The sequence below is a fragment of the Argiope bruennichi genome, chromosome 9 (genome assembly GCF_947563725.1).
Source record: "Argiope bruennichi chromosome 9, qqArgBrue1.1, whole genome shotgun sequence".
Lineage (NCBI taxonomy): Eukaryota > Metazoa > Arthropoda > Arachnida > Araneae > Araneidae > Argiope > Argiope bruennichi.
Window position 1 is genome coordinate 106,131,196 of NC_079159.1, and position 23,399 is coordinate 106,154,594.

Genomic DNA, 23,399 nt, shown 5'->3' on the forward strand with positions numbered 1-23,399 from the left:
ATATCATTACACACACACTATTAAGTAAATTATTTGATGGCTTTTTAGATTTAGAGCCCTTAACTTAGTTCTTTCTTTGAAATATTTTCATCTGGACATGAAACATTTTATCTGAATCCTTAATGTACAAAAAGCAGGACAATACAGCAACAATTAACGCCAACAAAATAAGTTAAAAGTAAATTCTCGGAATAAGTTGTAGTAAATCCATTATCATTCCTAGATCTCATTATAAAATATGAATTCTTGGGTTAATTCTAGTTGTGGGCCTAGTCTCAAATAGGATAAGAATCAGTACCTATTAGCATTATTTTCATAAGATATTTCAACATCAGAATAATGTAAGGTATTAATGACAAGGTAGTCATGAACGCACCGAGCTCTGAACACTTTCGAAACTTCAATTTGGAGCTAGGACCAATAATTTAAAAGCTATCTGATTTTTTTTTTTGTTTGAATTTAAACAATTAGCTGCTTGAAAGACCTGATATTGGCCAAGATCGATATAGACATAGATACTTGTATTTAACCCTTTGGTACTGAACTAGAATTTCAGGCGATATGAGTTTTCTGCGTTTTTATTTATTTATTTAAAATCGGCAGCTACGTAACCGCTATCCGAGTGCCCAACTTCTGTTTGAATATATGCATGAGCAACCATTTTAAAGATGCATCCAACATTTCCCGACTGCGTTCGGAATGAGAGTACTTTTCGCGCTGCTCATGCCTTCATGGGCAATGAGAAAAAGAATTTTACTGTCCATCTACTAGGCTGCCTCCCATACGTGCCGAAACCACTTCTGAGAGCAAATAGCGATGCAGATTTCTGCAGGCTCGGATTTCTCCCCTGAAGTATCACTTCGATATCCGGCGAAGTCACGTGACGGGGGGGGGGGATGAAAGTAGTAAATATTTCGCCCGACGTGACAGGGCAGAGAATGCTGAAGATGAAAATAAAATATATCAGTTTTTTTTTTTTTTTTTCTTTCGGGGATGAATTGGGAAATGTTGCTCTTTGCACACAATGGTAATTCCGCAGGAACACGAAAATAGTCAGGGTAGGCCTTCACGTGAAAATTTAAAACTGTAAGATACGAAATACAGAAAGAACATTAGGAAAAACATAAGTTAAGGTTCAAATGAAATTATTAATTCGCAGCCCATGTCATTTTAAATATTTATATTTTTTACAATATTGATAATTTTCTTTCGAAATATACTAAAAGTCGATTTGATTAATAAATCAAGAGAAAAAATACTCAATCTTTCAAATGCTGAAAAGTATGTATTGTAGTTTTGTATCGCTTGAATACATCGGATACGGCATGAAAAATAGCACCTCAAAACATATATTAGAATAATAATAATAACATTAATTGTTGATTTACTGAATTCCTTAATAATGATAAAAGTGAATGAATTGGGAGTTGAGGTTTTTAGGATTTCAACACCTGCACTTAACGTACCACAAGTAAATTTTAAAGTAAAAAATTTGAGATTCAACGAACCAAATAATAAGAAGAGAAAATATTGGTTTTCTATCAGGGTTACATAATTAATATTCACATTAGAGTACTTATAATTAGAAACGCGAACTCGTGTATATGTATGTACCAATACATACAATGAAACGAGAAGAATAAATCCGCAAGACATTACTGTAATTGTCTTGTTATAAATTTTATCCATCTTATTTAACAATGCAAAAGAAATTCATTCCATTTTTTAAACTTATATTCCAATATCTTCTCATTGAACCTAACCTTGGGATGGAAGCGAAACAGCCGAAACCCATTATTCCGCACATAAACGTCACCCTTTTTCTCTCCCAGCGCATCCAATTGCCCATTTGTCTTGGGTGCTAACCGCGGTACCAGACGATAATACGCTTTTTTTTTTCTCTGCTAGAGTCAGAGAATGAAGGAAGGAAGGGCGAAGCCAAGCTCATGTGTACCTATTTACACGCACCCACACTACTCACTTGCCCAATAACAACACAATATACTACATTGTTACAGCGTCCTTTTGTGCCGAGGAAAAGGGCCTCGTTATGGACCTGCATTTGTGATGGTCTGCCAATTAAACGCCGCGTATTCTCTCAACAATTCCGCTGTGGACGGACGCGGGCTGCTGTTATCATTAGGAAAAGGCATGTATGAGGTGAAGACTATTAACGGAGCGACGTTATGGTTGAAGGAATAGGCTGCCCAAGAGAGGGGAGGGGGGAGATACGTAACACCCCGAGCAAAAGCATCTAATAAGAGAGTTTGTCTTAGGATTTTCAGCTGTACGTATAATGCATGTTAATGGCCGGGGAAGTGAAAGGTTGATTTGAGTCGTTATCCCCGTATTTACGCTCGTGAGCACACGTCTCTTGTCCTGGCGGGTACCTCCCATCCGCGAACGACGGGTGCTTCGGAAAGCACCCTTTGTGCAGAGGCAGTGTGGCGTTGCACACTATAATTTGAACGTGGATCGAATTTTAGGCACGCATTTTGTGGCATATTAAGCAAATCCAGAAGGAATACGGGGAGGAAGAGAGGCCCATTATCACGCACGCTGACAGAGCTGGAGTGGTTGCACGTCATTAAGAAATCGGTGTAATAATGGCTAGCAGTAAAATTATGGTCACTGATAATAACTGTGATAAAAGGACTGTTTGACAGTGCTTAAAAATGCAATCGATAAATGAATTCTTAAACTCAAACACGACATGAAAAGACACTGGTTAGGACTTCGCAATTATATTCGGTTAAGTTTCTAGGACTAAATTTATGCTTTTCGGGTTTTAAATGGAATGAATGTAAATAAATTGATGGGAAAATTAAAAAGAAATTGAAAGACACAATCTAAGTTGGAAAAAAATATTTAAAAATCAATTCCATATAGATAATATATAAAAAAAATTCATTTAATTCATTGTTTATGCGGACCAAAGATTATAGTATGCTTAAATAGCACCCTTTATCAAAAAAGTATGGAATATTTTAAATGTTTTCATGTCTATTTCGATTCTGTTGAATATTTAAAGAGCATAATGTTGTCAACTCTGTGTTAATTTGAATCATTTCGCCGAAATTTCATTAAAAAATAATTAAATATTTTTCATTGTTTTATTTTAAGCTGTCTCTTTTTATGGACAAACACGTACTACAATAATAAGTTTTATTGAGAAGATTAAAATATTAGAATGTATTTGTTTTTTACAATAATGATATCCCCAAATCTAAATTAAATCTTAATTTCCTAATTTTTATCTTCAATTAATCCATATTAACTTCATTCTAAAATCTCTTATTTCCTGATCCAATTCCACCTTTATTTATTTGTTTAATTAATGCTACAGGAGCTCTGTAAAAATACTTAAATCAGCGGTTCCCACACTACGAGTGAAGGGATAAAAATATGTCAGTCTAAACATTCTTTCAAAAGATACCTATATTTTCCTTACCTAAATCCACACACGTAAAGAAATCCCTATCAGAATCTCATAGTAAATAATCGCTGGGGATAAATATTTCGCTCTCTGCTGCTCTTGTATCGCTTGTGAACAGACGTTAGTTCGTTCTCGCTTCTTGTACATAAATTATGCCTCCCGGGATGGAATAAAAGCGAAGTTTAAAATTACAAACGTGTTATTTCTCTTCGGCCACGAAACTGTTCAAATATATATATATATATATATATATATATATATATATATATATATATATATATATATATATATATATATATAGATGGAGATTATACATTTAGGTTTATGAAGGAAAAAAAATGTTTCCTAATGTATATAAGCTCAGATTGTGGCACGAAAAAAAAAAAAAAAAAAAAAAAAAAAGAACATCATCAAGGATCCTTTACGAAGCACTTTCATGGCGAATGCAGCCTCACATCGACGCAGCAACTTGGAGCTAATGGAAACGGCAGGAAACGTGGCAATAAAAGCGAATTAAGACCAAGGTTAACGCAGCAGAGGGCCAATTTCTAGGAGTTGATGCTTCCTTGTAACAGCCCAGAAATAAAGCTCGGCGCGGCAGTTAAACTGCGGGACGCACGGACAACATTATGCAGAATGCTGCATTAGCCAAAGGGGGCATATCAGTTAGCCGCGCTGAGTGATGGTCTTGCATGTCCCATATAAATTATGTAATAATGATGCAGGTCCCTCCAGTGTTGTCCCATCGCTCCAAATGGTTATAGTTATACAACCAGATTCTATTAAATATCGATCACAATAATTCTAATTACTGATATTATTAGAGGTATTCTACTCCCGGCTCTACTGAAACAAGCGTTGTTATGAATTATCGATGTATGTATATACATAAACTGTACATATTTTTTTTATATAGTGACATTTTTATTTAACTCTTTTACATATTTTTTTGCGATTCAGTTATTTTCTGCTTTTTTATTCATCAAAAATATTTCCAATGCATTTCGAAAGATTATTACGGTTGCCATATAGTTTTTTTTTTTTTTTTAAAGAGTGTAAAGAATTTTCAAATGTTAAACTTTTTTTTGCATTGGAGATGAAAAATAAAATTAATCAAAGCTTTGGGTGTAAAGAACATTCCTTCCATCATAAAAGTAGTCAAGTGAAACTTAAACTTTACTTCGACTCAACTTCAGGTTTTCTTTTCAGTTTATGTTTTAAATTTTATTTATTGCAGTCGTCTTTGTAATTTTGATGAATTCTATTCGATTTTACTTTATAATTAATTTTGACTCCCCCCCCTCTTACTTTAACATTTTCTCCTGTAACATAAATATGCCTGCACAATTGATTTCAGTTCATTAAACTGGATAGCCTATAATTTGAATATTCAGCCTAGCAGATGTGTTGCCCAAGAACAATAGATGAGCATTGTGTTCGATTTCCCACGCAGTAATTTCAACATATCCTTTTTTTTTAATGTCTGCTTTTTCAGTCAGATTCTGAATATGAAGATTCTGATTCTTCAAGAGTTACGGGGTTTTTCTTATACATGGATAAAAATTTATCATCATTATATATGTACCTTTATCTAAAAAATAATTCATCAAATAGAATAAAAAAATGCTATTTTGTTACAGTGCAATAACCTATCACTATTATTTTAAAAAAGAATAAAAATCATTACAATAATAAATAGGAACAAATATGTGAAAGAAATAATGATAATAGTGAGTCATGTGGATTCTTCGAGATCCTTTTCGGAACTGAATATAAATTTTATTTGTATTTTCACCTTATAAGATTGAATGCGATCCAAATAATATCAGATCACAGACCAATAAGAATTATATAGATTTCGGAGAATAATTATAGGTAAAGGGGTGTTTGTTCATTCTAGAATCCCAGGAATTACTTCGTGTTTTAGACGAATCTATTCTCATCTCGCAAAACTATGAAAATTTCTACGTATGATCATATTTTAAGCATACATTCATAGATTTATTAATCATAAATCTATGAATTATCTCATCCACGTAAAATGCGACCAGCAAATAGTGCGAATAAGATAGCGATAAAATAGACTGAATTTTAAGATACACTCTTCGAACTGTATTATAATGCTTCTATTACTTGTGAATGCAAAAAAAAAAAAAAAAAAAAAAATCTATTCTATCATTGGCTTTCCTGGTTAGCAATATTTCTGATCATCTCCTCCTGGAGTGCAATGACATAGAAAAATACAATCATCTATGAGATAATTATATAGTTCCTCTGATTAAGCTAAATAAAATTCTTAATTCTTAGTGATTTAAACGATATTTCAGTTTGCATACAATTTTTTATGTCTTATTATCTGTATCGCTCACAAGAAAAAAGTTTTTAACTTTTTTTTTTCTTTTCAAATTTATATACAATTAACAGTTTTGTTAAAGCCCCAAATTAAAGCATTTACTTACTGCCATTTCGCTGAAACGTAATAGGCAACAACCTTCGGTGCACTTCAGAATTAAGTTCTCGTGCACGAGGTTATACAGAGATAAATTATTATTTTCATCCAAAATTTAGAATTGGAGATTTCGACAGATTTTCAGAGCACTCTGAGACTTAAAAGCATGTTCTTGGAATTATGTTTATGCATCTATAGAAAAGATAATTCAAAAACGCCTCGAGCTAAACATATGGAATTTCGCATGTAGTTTTTATGCACAATTTATAGATTTATATCAAATTTTGAACGGAATCCATTCAGTGGTCATCTGTTTGTCAGGCTGTCCGAATACAAGTTAACGCGATAATTACAAAAAGAAAAGATCTAAAGGAATGGAATTTGGTACATTGGTATATCACCTAAAGTGTAGATAGCTATCAAATTTAGCTAAGAAATCTATCAAGGGGGTGTCCCTCTGTCGGTCTGTAAGCAGGGAAATGCAATAACTTACAAACGCAATGATATAGATAGTTGAAATTTGGCGAATATCTTGCGAGTACAATTGTACCAATAGTGGTGTTAAACGGTCAGAAGAAAGAGGTTAAATATACTTTCATTCCACATTCCATTTCTATATACATGTAACGATATTTTTAAATTTAAATTAAAACTTAGTTAATTTCATAATTTTTATCTTAATTTAACCGTTATTAACTTAATTCTAAAACGTTCTCTTATTTTCTGATTCAATTTCACCTTTTTTTATTTAATTAATTCAACACAAGCTCTATAAAACTGCTGAAATAGGCGATTCCCACACTCCGAGTGAAAGGATAAAAATCTGTCCATCTAAACAAATTCTTTTAAAAGATACCTATTTTTCCCCTTACCTAAATCGACACGTGTAAAGAAATCCCTATCAGAATCTCATGGTATATAATCATCAGAATTTTTTTTTTTTTTTTTTTTTTTTTTGTCGCACTTGGCTTTTTTCTTTTTTAAGTTGTGATGTAGATTGACGAGTCTCGTCGCTTCTTGCTTGTACTGTACATAAATTATGTCACCCGGGATGAAATAAAAGCGAAGTTAAAAAAATCAAAAGTGCTCTCTCTTCGGTTCACGGCTCTGCTTCAAAAAATGTGTTTACATTATATACATGTTTGTGCCATAACCACATTTCAGCTATTAATCGCACACTAATAGGCTCTTCCACAATAAATATTATTGCCAATACACGCATATACGAGAAAAGTTCTGCTGGTTTAGAGAAATTCCAGTCGGGACTCTCTATATAAGAAACGAAAGGCAACCTCTAAAAAGGTCAATCTTTTTTCGGTGCTTCCAGATCGTAAAAACTTCAGCACCAGTCCTCGGGAATCCCGCTTATCGTGCTTCAAAAGATAAGAGATCAAACTTAAGAGCTTCATCTTATTCCCGCATATATCTATATACACAGACCCACACGCGCGCCTCTCTCAACCCATAGCAAAGCGGCTATGATATCTTCTTAAAATTACGATGGAAAGAGGAAAAGATGGGTGTAAAAACGAACTGAAAAAGATTTTTAAAAAAATATTTTTACTGGCGAGATGGGCAGAGATGCTGGCAATAACCATAAAACTTTACACGTCATTTATTCATAGGATAGAGAATTTTTTTTTTTTCTTTCTTTCTTTCCCTTTTACCAGCCCTTTACTTTAGCAGTTTCAATTCAGTTGCTAGGTCACGGCGTGGTTTTAAAAGTTTTTTTGCTATCTGTTGTGTTAAGATAACGACTTTGGCGGCACGGTTCGATAATGTAGCAGCAGTTGGATGACTGTGTTGCGTTACCTTATATGCACTTTCCGCCTCTTACTTCATTTGACCCCCCTTTCTCGCCGTGTCTGAGACAACATTTTTCAGTAACATGATACGTGCGGCCTGTACACAAAGAAAAAGCTCACTTATCATCGCACTTTATGAAGCTACTGGGTATGCTGTGACATTATTATTATTATGCACAGTACCTTTCAACTTTTCAGTATCCCCCCCCCCTCTGCCTGCACCTAGAGGATCCTACTAGAGGAAGTGTGTGTATGGAGGGGTAGGTCAAATAATCTATAGAACCATATGTCATGTACTGCTTAAGATAAGATTTGTCAAGATTATTAAGCTATTAAAATTGAAAGATTTCATACCTACATACGTGCACTGAAATGAAATGAACTCTAATGAATTTGTGAGACAAATATTAATTAGATGAAAGACCAAATAAACTGGAATATTAATTTATTCCAGTCTTTTATAGCTTGTACTAGAGAAGTGGTGTATTTATCATAATACAGCAGATTCATATAATTTTTTTAATTACTAAGAAAGGCCTCGACTGTTTAACACAAGATTTTAGAAAATTTCACTAGTTCTGAAAATAATCTAAAAAGTGTAGATATTTAATGACTAAGGCAAATAACTCGAAATGATTGATATCAATCTTGTCCATTATTTAATAGTATAAGTTAGCAAAATCAATTTTTATCAATGAGCGATAGAAATTGATTTTGCTAACATGAAAATCAAAAAATCAGCAATAAAAATGAATTCTGCTTGCGAGCATGCTATCAATTTTAAGATGAATAGACATTTAACTATTATAATGAATTATACAAATCTAACTAACGGAGTCATGTAAAATTTTGTCCATTAACTTTTCTTATACTGGTAGAATAGTAATTTCTTTCTTAATATAATTTTAATTACTAATGTAATTCTAAATACAAAAAAAAAAAAAAAAAGATAAATGTCTGAAGTGCCTTGAAAAGAATCAAACTATTTATCTAATTATTATTTTTTTAAAAACATTTTTCAATTGAATTTGATACATTTTACTTTTATCAGTCAGAAAATCATACTTTTTTTTTGTTATGTCTAACGGGATAAAAACGCTTCAGATCTATGCACCGAATGTCCCATAATTTTTTTAAAAAAGAGTAATAATCAGAAAAATGCTTCTTCTACTAACATCTTCTCTCATATAAAGATATGTTTTTGAAAAAAACTTACTCTTTTACATAAAAGTAAGTTTGTAGCAGTATTAAAGATAACATTGAAATGTAACATTATTTTAGGTCAAAATAACTTAATCGTGTCGTTTTTAAGTAGATGAATATATAATTTCACTGTAAAGAACAACAGATTTCAAATCGATAAAAATTAATAATTAAAGTTAAAAAAAATCTTCAGGATTGTGCTCTAATATAAAATACACCATCAGCAGCTTTAAAGAAAAATGTTCTAATAAAAAAATCCGACATCGACAATTTGACAATTCAAAATATCAAACTTTATAAAAATTGCCAAATGCAAAAAAGGCTGCATAAACAACACTGTTAGAATTGGAAAAGTTCTGTTTAAAACACGGCTTTTTCATCGTAACTTAATTGAGCTGTAAATTTAATTTGAAATTGGGAAAACAGGTTTGTTCTCAAAACGCTATTCTTTCTAACTCTATTTTTTCCCACTTTTTCCAAATAAAAATCTTTGGAAAAGATGAGAGAGGAAAAATCCAGCTGTACGTATGTGTGTATATATATATAAACGATACAATCTTTCGAAAGGCATAATACAACAATGGAGACAGAAAAAGAAGGATAAGACGGTAAAAACAGTCAAAAATACTTTCTCTTAAAAGTGCGAGAAGCTAAATTTAATAAGGTACTTCGGTAAATTTTGGAATAGGAACTGTTTCCGAAGATAAAATCGCCGCCTTTTTGGTGCAAGCGAATTTCATTTTTAGAATAATCTTTAACCCCCAATTCACCCCCTCCCACCGTAGAACGTTTACTAAAATATGAATAAAAAGAATAACAATAATAAAAAAAAGCGGGAATGCAAACACATGTGAAAAAAAATCAAATTTATGATGTGGCGTATATTTCTATTTAAAATTGAAGTAATTTAAAAGAAGAGGGAAAAAATGCAATAACAAACATTCTTTTCATTTTAAAGTCAGACTCATTGGAAAAAAAAAAAAAAAAAAAAAAAAAAAAACTTCAAACGAATTGCTCGACTTAAGAATCTTCTGTCACATAATTAATTATATGATGTACGTATTAAATTCTGCTGATTTAAAGAAGCGATACTTCTGCATTTCCCCCTCCTCCAATTTATTTACTTTTAATATTTTTCTTCTTATTTTGTTTCATTCTTAATGAAGCGCCAACCGATTCCAGCAGAATTCGAACTCCATACACATTAAAAGAGAAAAGAAATGTCAGCAGCAATACTGGCATAAAAATGAATATCTTTATTGAAGTATTGTAATATCGGAAAAATGCTTTTTTTCCGAGGGGAATACGCTGCTCTGACAGTAAATCGTTCGACAAACGTAATTATTTTTTATCCAGTTAAAAGAATTCCCCAACCGTAAAAAATAATACATTTGAAGTAAATAATACAATGCATTTGCAGGAGTAGTGGTGTAATATTGTCTTCGAGAAGAAGAAAAGTAAAAAATAAAACATTTATTCTTTACTCAACAATCATTTATTTTATCTCTTTTTTTTTAAATATTTTATTCACACTTTAATTTTTTAAATTCCATTTTTTCAGATAACAGACATGTTCAGAGGGGGGGGAAAAATATTTTTACTGATATTTCTACTTAGAGCTAGGATGTCGGCAGCAATTATGGGAAATTAGATAATAAAATGGTACAATAATTTCTGATTCAACAACAAATTTATCATAATTTATTTACAGATAAAATATCTTTTCTTTGCTTTGCAAATTATAAAGGCACACTTAGAAATTTGTTAAGCAAATAATACTTGAAAAATTAACAGAACATATACAGTTTTAAATAAAAAATGTGAATCATTTAATTCAAATATTTACATTTATTAATAATATTTTGTTTTTAATTTAGCACGAGATTATATTTAAATTTCAAATATGAGCTAATAATTAACTTTTTGTAGATATTTATCAGATTTAAAAAAAGAATCTGGTATAATCAATTAAAGATAAAATTTTGTAGATTCATTTTTAGTTAGTTCCTATTGAAAATTTAAATTCTGGCTATTATAACTGGTATAATATTATAAATGGTTCAGCCTTATAGAAAAATAAAATTGATTAGGTTACGGCAATTTTGGGAACTGATAAAGTATATAATAACCTATATTCATAGATATTAGTTTTCTAGGAACTGTGCGTTTCATTATTCTGAGACGACCATTTTTCGACGGTTCTATCTCACTATAGGGTGAACGGAAGGATGTGGGTCATTTCCGGAATTTACTTTATTGTTAAATGTAAACATCCCCTGTTTCCTCTCACCTCTAATTTACCGAATTAAACCCACGCAAAAGCGTGGAGGGTTTTAGAATTCGGTGGCAAATAATAGTTTGGCTGGTTTAGCAATACGTTGATTGAAATTAGAGAGGTATTCATTTAATTTGAATGTTTCATGGGAAACTATTCAGTTTCTTTGTGTATCATCTACCATTAAATTTTTTTTTCATTAAAATTCATGCCCAACTTTTATAATTCTCGGTGACAGGCAACAGCAGAGATTGTTTTCTTTTTCTACCCCCCCCCCTCTCTCTTTCCTCCATAGTGAGTGGATAAAACCTTTTTAAGGCGAGCTAAAATGCATTCAAGGGGGAGAAAAATTACAGTTAAGTTGACAACTTCAAATGCCGTGACATCGTCTTAAAGAGAGGCAAAATTCGAAACACCCTTGTTAATAGTTGCCACATAAAATCCCTCTACACTTAGAAATAGAGGGGGGAGGAGGGGTGGGGGGAGTCGTGAATAGCAGTTTAAAATACTGCTACGGCAGTAATTACGATAAACGTCTCCTAAGCATAAGTACATAATATGAATCCAACTCCTTCCGCCGGAATAATAATAAAAAAAAAGGTATAATTTTTTTAACAAAAAAAATCTAGATTTAAGCTCAAGTATTCGAAAGAGCATTAGCGGCAAGGGGGAAGAGAAAGGATGGGAAGAAGGGAGGGGGGTATAAATGAAAACCAGGAAGCATAAAAATGAAAACAACGGCAGCAGCAAGAAATGCATAAAACGCTATTTCCTTAATGGTGTTTTTAAAAACTCCCGTGACGAGAAAACCATGTTACGTGTGCGTATTCCGACGTTGTAACAATGCGGCAATTAACTCACTCAGCTACCCCCCCCCTCTCGCACATTGAGGGCATCGAAAAGTGAAAATGCATATTTGAGAGCATTAACTAAATACGTTAGCGGAAAACGAAGTGTCTCTTTTGCATAAAACATATCCCATTTGTAGGTTGTACTGTTTTTAACGCACAGCTTCCGAAATAGAGAGCGAATTAAAAGGGAAAAAAAAAAAGTGCACCTTTCTAAAAGTGATGTAAACAGTAACGGCGAAGGCATTGTTTAATTGCTTTTTTTTTACAACGCTTTTCGCTAACCCTATCTGTCCCTTTTGGGATTAAACATGGCATAAATATGAACGACGATTGCGAAAACCATTTTTGCAAAAAAAAAAAAAATGCATCTTTGATTAACTTATTAGAATTTTATAAATAATTTAACCGAAAGAGAATGAAAAGACAGTAATTTTCGAAATGTTTTGATGCGTGAATTAATATTGCACACCTGATATCACGCAAAACCATAAAACCAGTATCAAGGTTAAATGAAAATCATTAGAAAATAAAAGCATCAATTTGTCTTAAATATAAGTCTTATCTTTATTTCCCTGCATAATTTACTCATTTCATTTCGACGAAATTAACCACACTATAATTATATTTTATGGAGAAAAAATTTTCCAAAGAATTATTTCCAATGGATAAATAAATAAAAAAAAAATCATTCAATAAGAGTCGTAATCCCAATTACATTATCATAAATATTTAGACTTCTCTCTTTGTTCTGAGAAACAGTATATATTTTCTTTTCTCTTACTTTAGTAGGGAAATTCAGAAAGAAAAATAAAATAAAGAACAATTATTTATTTTTATTCCTTAACATTCCTAAGCTCTAGAACATACGAATTAAAGCGTTAAGGAAGGACTGTTGAATGAAAACAGCATTATCAAGTAAATTAATATAAAAACTACAGAAACCAAAACAGAAAGAGCATTGTTTATTCTATCTGAAAGATCCTATCCACCTAATTCAGACGTTATTAGAATTCAAACGATTTTTTTAAAAATTCAGGCTGAAGGAAAGAAAATTGCTTTGCGGCATTACATAAGAAAGTTTGAGAGAAATTTGAAATTTATAATTGCCAGCAGATGCATAAAATCTAAATGCAGTAAATTTAGGCGTCTAAGGTAATTAATTCGTAAAGGTGTCTACAGGTTCTTCCCGTAAAGGTTCTAGATTGGATATTAGAGCCGAGAAAGAGCACAGATCGAATTGAAATCATAATAAAAATTAACTATTTTAAATATTAAACTCTCAGAATGCAGTAATATGACACGAGGCGAAATTAAGTTATTGAAATAAATAATTTTACCATTTAATTCAGATATCACAAAAAGAACAACCAGCATTCTTAATTATTTCGTGTAACGTATAAAAAAATTCAATAGAAAAATTACGAAGCTATAGCGAATGGAAGAATTTAAAGCTTTCTGTTGGTCGCGTTCTTTATAATAACTTTTTAAAAAAATCTGTAAAACAAAAACAACCGCTAACATTTTTAAGGTTTTAAAAACAAATATCAGCAAAATAATTACTTAATTTTAAGAAATTCATTTCTGAAATATAATGAAACGTTTATAAAATATTTCCTTAAAATTCCAACTTCTACTTAGTTTTAGTAATGCAGTTTAAATAACTATTTCTAAAAAACTATCTTGAAATCACTATTTTTATTTTATTTTTACAGCATAATTTTAAATGGAAATAGTCATAGATCTAACAGAAATGTATCATAAATTTGAAGAAAATCAATAAACATTTAAGTTTGTGAACTTACATATAAATTAATGGCATATAATATATAAATATTGTAATTCAACACCTTTTTCTCTTCATTCCTTTCAATATATTTCATTTAATTCTCACAGGTTTGAGTCCTGATTCTTTCCAGCTCTTCTTGAAGTATAAACGTTACGAGGATGCAACGAAAGCAAAAAGAATTCTAAAACCGTCCGCGCAGAAGACTCTCTTTCAGGCCTCAAAGATCAAGGGACAGTGGACAAGTCGTTCAAGAGAACAAACACCAAGTCGGCAAGTAACATTTCCTTCGCGTCCGAACCCTCGCCTTTATTTTTCTTCTCCCTTCACTTTTTATTTCACATTTTTTTCTTTCTTACGGTTCTTAAATAAAGCAATTTATAGCCAAACGACATCGATAAATAATAATGCGAAGGAATTGGGAGGAAGGTGGATGGAAAAAAGAAAAAGAAGGGTGGTGGTAGTGGGGAGTAAGCAAGCATCACCCCACCCGCCAACGTTCGAGTACCAGAAACGTGTGTGTCCATATTTTATACGAGCCCCCGAACTGTATGTTTAAGCAACCTGTCACGCTTCACTTCTTTACCGATGACAGTTCGAATTTTGCAACTTGAGATGAAGGGAGAGCAGGGAGGAGGGATATGGGGTTTTTCGAAAAAGCGCGAATAAGAAGTTTCAAGAACAAAATGGAGGAAGACAGACCAGTGATGCAATAATAATAATAATAAAACGAAGAAGTTCCTGTGAAAAAAAAAAAAAAAAAAAAAAAACAATACAAAAAGAGAAAGGAGGGGGAAGGTAAGGAAAGAGAGCATTTGTCAAGACGTAAATGGAACCTTTCAAATCTGAAGAAATTGAATTTTATTCCCGCCTCTGTGTTCTTTTTTATGCCCCCCCCCCCTTCCAAACATGAGTACAAGTTGGAAATTTTCTTTCTGTAGCTTCTGAATAAACGATTTTTTTTAGCGTTATGTTTATTTTTTTCCCCTTTCTAAAAAAATTGATTGCATTATTTAATGCAAACAGGAAGAGGGGAGGGATGAGGATAGTAAAAAGTGTACCTAAAAGAGAAAAGGATGGGTTGTTTTAGATGATCGTCTTATGAGATAGCGACGATTGTCGCGAAGCATGGGGAGGGGGGGGAGGTCTGTCACAATAATCGAATGTTTCTGTTTTCAAGAATTTTTTTTGTTTAATGAAGATATTTATAAAGGAAACAGAAATTGTTCATACAATTTTGATCACAATTAACCAAACAATAAAATTAAGACAATTTTTAAAGAAGTAAATAAAGATAATCTATTTAAGATATATGTTATTAAGACTGAAAATTTTTTGTATGAACTGTTACATCGTATGAATACCTACAGTATTAAAATAATTTTGACATTAGTTCGATTAAAAAGGAATCTAAATCAGATTAAATTTAATAATGAAGAAAAATTCAATTCAAATTTAAAAGAATAATAAAAATATTTCGTTAATAAAAAGAAGGAAAAAACACATTCATTGTGGATCTTAAATAAAAAACGGAGAAAGGATCTTTATATATTACATTTTAACTCTAAAAAAGAGAATGAAAATTTTAAAAATCAACCTCACAAGATGATTATATCTGGCGTTAAAAATAAAAGTATGAAGAAACGCGATCCTTTTAGATAGTTTGATGTTAGTGCCCTTTCTTAAGAAATTGCAATGTAAAAGAAGAGTTCTAATATAATTTACTGAATTAACTGAGTACATTGGACTTAAAATGATTTCCATAAATGCACGATGAAATTTGCAAAAGGACGATATGAAGCTCACTTCTTCATTGCAATTAATTATTCAAATTTTAATTAAATTCAAATAAAATTAATTTGCCTCTCCTCTATTCCTGCGAAATCTCCCAGCATATTAAAATTGTTAATAATATATCCTATTAAAGTTTATTCTGCATGAATTGTGTTATAATTCATTGTACTATAATTATTATATTCCTGAATTAATCAAGTATCAATGAATTATTTGCAAAATATCGTTTGGAATTAAGATTCATAAACATGAAGATAAAATAAAAGTATCACTTGGCACACGCACACATACATACACACACACACAAAAAAAAAAAAGTAATTTATATTAAGAGAAGAACGTCAGTTCCGTTTGGCAAGATGGCAAAACAATCAAACATTTAGATTTTGATCAGATTCATTCAAAAAGCATAAAATATCGTCTGTCTTCAAATATTTCTATTTAAAATATCATCTGCCTTCAAATATCTTTATTTAAAATATCGTCTGCCTTCAAATATCTTCATTTAAATTCATCCAGTATTTAATTGTTAAAATACAAAATATTAAAAACTGTAAAATTATATAAAAACAATTTAAGTCGAAACTTTTTTTATTTCATGATTAACTTAATTAAATGTGTTAAAATTTAAATCCAAATAAAATGGGTATTCTGCGTTATTCTTTTCCCCCACAGACGAAATTATTCACCAGAAATAGTTCTTTTAATTGCAGTGTCTCCTATATTATCCACTTCTGGCATAGCTTTACATTTTGCATTCATTAAAAATCGCAAAAACTTATCGCCAACACAATCGTTTGCACACTGGGATCATTTCAGTGCAAGTTTTCGTGAAGTTAAAAATGTTTCATGGAAAAACATCGACGAGAGAAAAAGCACACTAATTATAATAACCCAGAGCATTCTCACACTTTCGAAAATCTTCCGTGGAACGTTTAATGACTCTGTCAGAATTGAGCGAAAATAAAATGTAAAGTAAAAAAAAAAAAAAAAAAAAGTCGAAAGTTACGTACCCATTAACTTAAATTACTCATTATGGTTGTATTCATTATAACGACAAGCGTGATGCTCGGTCTCTCCGCAATTTTTTTATTTCCCGCCACCATTCCATTCCTTCTTTGCGGGGAATGATTATGTAAGGGGACGGTATTTTCGAGGAAAGGAACACGGGGTAAATGTATGTAAATGAGGTTTCAGAGTAATTATTGTCACAATTTGCGCCAGGGCTGCTCCATAGGCAGAGCGTCACGCTTGCTTTCCAGAACACGGACCTTTTCTGGAAAACTTGGAAGATCCAAAATGGTTCGTGGTGGAAAAGCGAATGTTAAAATGACTTCCACAGAAAAGGATTTTAGATAAGACGATGGGGTTTGTAATGGGTACTATAAGAAGCAAAAATTTAATACGCTTGCTTTCGTAATTTTTTCCCTTCGTTTTCAGCAACTCATTTGCTCGTTCCCCCCCCCCTGTATGTGCTTCCTACCAGAGACTATCAAAATTCAAATATGAAGTCAGTTTTTTAACAATTTGCATTATGAATTAAAAGAAATAATTACGAACTTCGTGTTTCACACTTAACATTAAAAAAAATTCCTCCTTACCCTCTTATCGTGAGCAGTAATTAATGAATCAGTTTTGGTAATGTTCAAAATTTGCATTTTGAAAATTTAATTGAAATATCGAAACAACATGAGTTAATAATCATCATATCTTGTACCCTTTTGTTCCTTGTTTATTAAATAGGTATTTTCTGCAAAGTTGGATTTTCTAAAAATATGAAGCAAATTCAAAAATAACAGCAAATTCCATGTCAACAACGAGACACGAAGCGATTAATCCACTGTTTTAAATCTGAATGCATTCGCTATATTTCTGCAATGTCTTCAATAACAGTTTAAACAAGCTTTTAAAACATTCATCACAAATTTATTTAATGATGGGAAAAAAATTATAATTTATACCCTCCAATTTTTTATAAAATGCTTGAAAAACAAAAGCATTATTAAATTGCATTAATACGTAAATTAATGTTATTAATTTACGTTTTGAATTAAGTATTAATTTGTTTACAAACGTAAACAAATTGTAAAACAAAACGCTAATACTAATACCTGATTTTTATTTAATCTCCGCAATACCTTTTATTTGCAGATTCAGATAACGTAAGTAGCATTAAATGCTTATTTTATGATTAAAAAAAAAAGCATCGAAAAGAGGTGGCATGGGGCTAGGTCACCTGCTGATTTTAACGGGAGATTAAAAAAACCCGGTCAATCCTACTACTACTACTAACCCTTTACAAAGAAGAATAGTTAGTTGTAAAAGAAAAAAAGGGAACAGCCGGGGGTGGAAAGGACGCTGGCTACGGAAATGCGTGAATGTAATGATAAGCCCCGTTCTTTTCTTTTACGCTTTCGAAGGCGTTTCCGTCACTTGTCGTCCCTCCGCCTTTTTGCGTCAGGAAAAGACGTTCAATTACGGGCGATGTGATGACAATAGCCGCAATTTCCTCTTACCTCAATTTCCGCGCCCAAGAAGCCTTTCCTCTGACAGGCCTTTCATCCTGCAGAAATAACGGAGAGGGGGAAAAAAAGGAGTGGGTGGGAAAGAAGAATATATGTCGATGCATTTAGCTCCACCACAACTGACATTCCAAATAAATTCTAGAACGCAATATATCACCGCCGTTCCCAATGCCTTATTGTTTCTAACTATTACCACAGTGGCAAGCCTTATAAATAAGAACGATTGCTTTGTATGCAAGAACAGCATAAAGGGGTTCGATAAAGTAAGAACCAGTTACGAACAACAATTTATGAGATAAATAAAAGATTCAATCAACTACAGGTGAAAATAGAGAACAGACTTTTTTGAAACTGGCTAAGTTCTAGTAAATAAAAGGTTAAATTGTAGTAAATAAAATAATCTGAACTATATAATTTTTGAATAAAGACTGAATAACACTAGCTGAATAATATAATTATTCAATAAACACTAAATAATAAAATACTAGAATTAATTCCATCATTATGTGCAAAAACCGCGTAAATGTAAAAGTTTCATTTTAAAATTATTTCATTGTCAGTTCATGAATCAAATTCACTATTTTAATTACTGTGCTTTCCAGGATTAAATGTTATTTCACCAAACACTGTATCTCCTCGTTATTGTGATTAATAAATTTAATCAGTAAATGGCTTATTATTTCATTTCTGTATAAACAACAACCAATCTTTCTGTACTAATAGTTAAATCTGAATAAATTTTATCATCTAACGAATTGTTATTCTTTAAATACAAAATCTGATTTATTAACTGCTAAATTTAATTTAAAGCAGAGTATAATTTTAGGTACAAATTGTCAAAAGATCAATTATGCATTTAAACATGACTGCCTGTTTAATCCATTTATTGTTGATAAATAAAAATTTCTTTCTACAAAAAAATAAATAAATAAAAGAATATTTCTAAGTTTGTATTTCAATTTTAAATGTAGCGCAGAGCTTCATATAACAACCTGTTTATATATTTATACAAAAAAAAACAAAAAACTTTACATTTTCTGTTTTTAACACGAAGCACGCTTTTAATTAATTTTAATTACATCATCATAAACAATAATATTACATGTAAGAAATAGAAATCAGTAGCGTGCCCCACATGGAAATACAATTATCATTACCTTGAAAATGGCAATAAAATAAACAGATTCATTTTAAAAATGGTGGATAAACGTTTTTCTTTTTTAAAAAATAAATGTCAATTTTGAAATACAACTGTTAAACAGGCACAGTCATCTATGGCGGAGGGAAAAAAAATCAAAGCGCACAGTGACCGCAACGCATTCGAGTTTTAAATGAAGTTTTAACGAGAATCCTCAGTGCAGCAAAGGAAAGAAACTAATGGGTGGCTGGGCTGTAAAAATATTTCCTTCCAAAGCATCCCGTTCTCTTTTTAAATGCCAAGTACCGGCGCGTTTCGTTTGCCTTTTAATGGTCTTTCATCCGTCAAACAACATCACGGAAAAAAGAACTTTACTCAGCATGCAGCCGGGCATTTTATTTTATGACGCTTTTTAGAGGCCTGCTACGCCCATCAAACGCATCTGAGTCGCGTGGTTGATGGTTTCATTAAATGACGCCAGTAAAAATAAGGCCGAAAAATAAAGCCGCTATCCTTGCCTCATAAAACACTAATGCTGAAATTTATTTGAAATGATCCTACAACGCTGTGCTGCTATATAGATGGTTCGAATGATGGAAGAAATAGCCGTCGCAATAGACTACTAAAAAAATAATAAAATTGACACAGCGCGACATTTTTTTTTAATCGATATGATTGCATATGTATAAAATATACATTTGCTCATTTATTACCAAGTTTTTTTTAGGAGGAGAGGTAATAACAACAGGTCTAAGCAAATTGACAACCAATAAGAAAAGCAAGGGGGAAAAAAATGAAGAAATTTAAAATGCATCTCTTTTTCGCAAAATCGGATCCCTAACATTCGGACGAGTGGTATTCTCCAAATGATCATGCTTTACAACTTTTATTTTAAAAAAGAGAGAAAAAAATCTAAGAAAAAATTTTTTTGCAATGTATATACTATTTATAATATTTATTTACCGATAATGATCAACTTTTTAAGAACTGAAGAATTATTATTTCAGATATATTCATTCCATATTATGTATTCTTAAACTTTTCAGTTCAAAAGCTATTTTTTAATTAAATAGCCATTATTTTTAGTAATGATATGAAATATCCGCCAATTATACAATAAGCTTTTCATTTAGCATTATTAATGCTGATAATTAAATTTATTGGAATATCAAAAGGTATTAAAGCAGATGAAAACAATCTGTTAAAAAAAAGTACCGCATTTTATATTCCCTTCCATTCTGGCATCACTTGGCATTCCATTTTACATTGAGGTTCGACAATGTAAATGTTACAATCGAATTTTATCACACAATAGATGCAAAAAAAAAAAAAAAAAAAAAAAAAAAAGCATTTAAGACATGCTTGAATACGCTGAAATAGATATTAATCAATTGACATAAAAAGCAAACGGATTTTTAAAAATAATCAATAGAAGTAAAGCCGGCATTTTTTAAAAGTCACAACGAAAACTTAGCTTACAATGGAGATTTATTTTAGGTTCCAAACTAAGACTTCTTCACGATGTTTGATAACTTCAGCAGGAAGTTGCTCTTTCCAATTCACAGCATTAAAAAAAACGACAAATAAAAAATAAAACAATACCTCCTCTCAACGTTTCAAAAGGCCTAAACAATACGAGATGTGTTTATAAACTGTCATTATCGTATGCATCGGAGGTACCTTCCCTGCCGTAATCCAGCTGTCCCGTTCCATGTTCCACAACAGCCTTTTGCTTCATATCCCCCAGATGAGAGGATAGCGGAGAATGGGTTCAGGAAATTGCGTGATAACACAAGGGGAAAAATCATCTCAAATTTTCTTTTCTTGGTGAAAGCGCACGAAATAAATGGATAGTCTTTCACAAAAGAAATATCTATAATGACATATTCATAATGCATCACGCATCAAGAAATTACAAGACATCCAGACATGTAACGACTTCGGTCGTTTCGTTTCAACCAGTAATTACAATAATGGACCTTCCCTGCTGTAATGTCACAGCTCAAGATAGGGGAACTGCAATTCATTATTGGCCGGCAACGACGAATCGGGCGCGTTGGAGAAAAGAGGAAGCTATGCACAATGGCCCGTTTGCAACTATTTCCGGACTCGGTTCGAAAACGCGGTGCCTAATTAAACGGGACCCTTTGAATACAAAGCAGGAATTGGTTATCTGCAGTACGTAGAATCTTTGTTTCTGCTACAACTAGGGCCGGTAGGTGATTAAGTCGCTGGCTAAAAATATCGTGCAAGAATCATTATCAAAATTTTGGCAGGAGCCTTATTTTTTTTTGGTTTCCAGTGATGTAGTGCATGTTTTTAGAAGGGGGAGGGGAATAAAAAAAATTATGGAACATTAATGCAGACAGTATCATAAGAACAATATTGTTGCTGTACGAAAATTAGCTTGCTAATTCTTCAAAGTTCTATATTCTGCTCTGAAGCTGAAAATTATTTTTAAATTATATTAAGTGTTTGGATATTCACTTTAAAACGGAGATTATTAGGAATTAGAATAAAATGTCAGGTTCTTGAGATACGTATAAAAAAAATGTATAAGAAATAAGTGTACTGGCAAAAAAAAAAAAAAAAAAATCTAGAGAATCCATATGAATAACAGGACCTTCATGGAAGACTTGATTACAATTTTAGTAGTTCCAATATAAAAATTCTTTGATTTTTCTATGTACATATTTTTTAAAAACTGTTATTCCAAACTCTTAATGATAAAGAATGGCTCGTCATTAAACATAACAAGTTTTGAAAATTATACTGTGGTGGGAAAGTGAGCATAGAAAAAAAAAGAAAGGAAAAGAAAATTCTAATTTAATAGATTAGTCCAGTAGATAGATTAACACATTTAGTTCAGTTTAATATATTCTAAATACACCCTTATATCAATACATTAAAAAAAAAAAAAACTCAAAATGACAAGGGGGAAAAAATGCCCTTTTTTTTTTATGGATTTTGTTATTCTCTCCCCCCCCCCCAAAAAAAATAGAACATTTCTTAAGTTGAAGTCCAAATCATTTTTATATTATTTTTTTTAAGGTATTGCTAAATATATATGTATAAAAAAAAACCTCTAAAAAAATGAATAATGAAGGAACAATCTGAAATGTTCTTATATTTCTAAAAAAAAATTTTCTTTTTAATTTTAAAAATTATTAATACCAGTACTTTTATTTTGCTTTCTCAAGCAACAATTGCTCTGTTACTTACAACAGTGATGAATCATTCTGAAGTTTATTTTTCACTAATTCAATGCATGGACATCAATACATCATTGGTTGTGTTTTATATTGCATTTATTTTCTGCAAAACGTTCGCACATGCTCTGTCTCAGGTTATACATAACACACATGCAAGCACAAAAAGAAAAGAAAAAAGATATTTTTTCATTTGGCACAACATTTATTTGTTGCCATGAACAACAATTCCAATAATAACTGCATATGATAGGCATTCTCTAACTGACCAAATTGGCATTATCTTTTTCTTATGCTCAGTTCAAAACAAATTATATATCTTTTTAAATTCCATGTATAATAATTGAGTTTTTATTACTGAATTTAATGAAAAGCATGGTTTTAAACATCTTTAAGAACTTAACAATTATTCTATCAAAATAACTGGACACTTGAAGGGTTATAAGACACCTTGAATATATTTATCCTTAAAAAAAAATGTGAAAATATTTTCTTAAAATTTCTTAATGTCTGCATTCCTGTACTCATCAGTTATTAAAAAAAAGCTTGGTGAAGTAAGTTAAAACATAATAATTGATTCTTTAGAATAATTCACATCTTTTTTTATAATCTCTGATCCTATAGCGCGAGACACTTGCAAATCACCTTGCCAACTTCGAAATAATTTTTGAATATTCCTATAACAAAAAATAAACTGAATGAAACAATTGTCAGTTCTCACTTTCAGAATCTAACATTTCTTTAAATTAGATAACTTATTTGTTTATATTAGAAACTACAAAATAATTCCTTGCCCTATATAAATATGTGTGTATATTTAAAAATTAAAACATAACAAAACCAAAACAAATTTAGCCACAAAAAAATAGTTTCTGATACAAATTTTTTGGTATTGGAAGTACTTAATTATTTAAAGGCATGCAAATTTTAT

General features: G+C 31.4%; 1 protein-coding gene and 1 long non-coding RNA gene across 9 annotated transcripts in view; one reads left to right on the forward strand and one right to left on the reverse strand.

Moving 5' to 3' along the window:
* LOC129985263 (uncharacterized) overlaps positions 1-14,589 on the forward strand; it is a 39,168-nt gene extending 24,579 nt beyond the window's left edge. Inside the window, exon 2 of the long non-coding RNA XR_008785548.1 lies at positions 13,913-14,589. This is a non-coding gene — a long non-coding RNA (uncharacterized LOC129985263). The remainder of the gene's footprint in view (positions 1-13,912) is intronic.
* LOC129985261 (single-stranded DNA-binding protein 3-like) overlaps positions 1-23,399 on the reverse strand; it is a 115,014-nt gene that overhangs the window by 72,375 nt on the left and 19,240 nt on the right. The window lies entirely within an intron of this gene.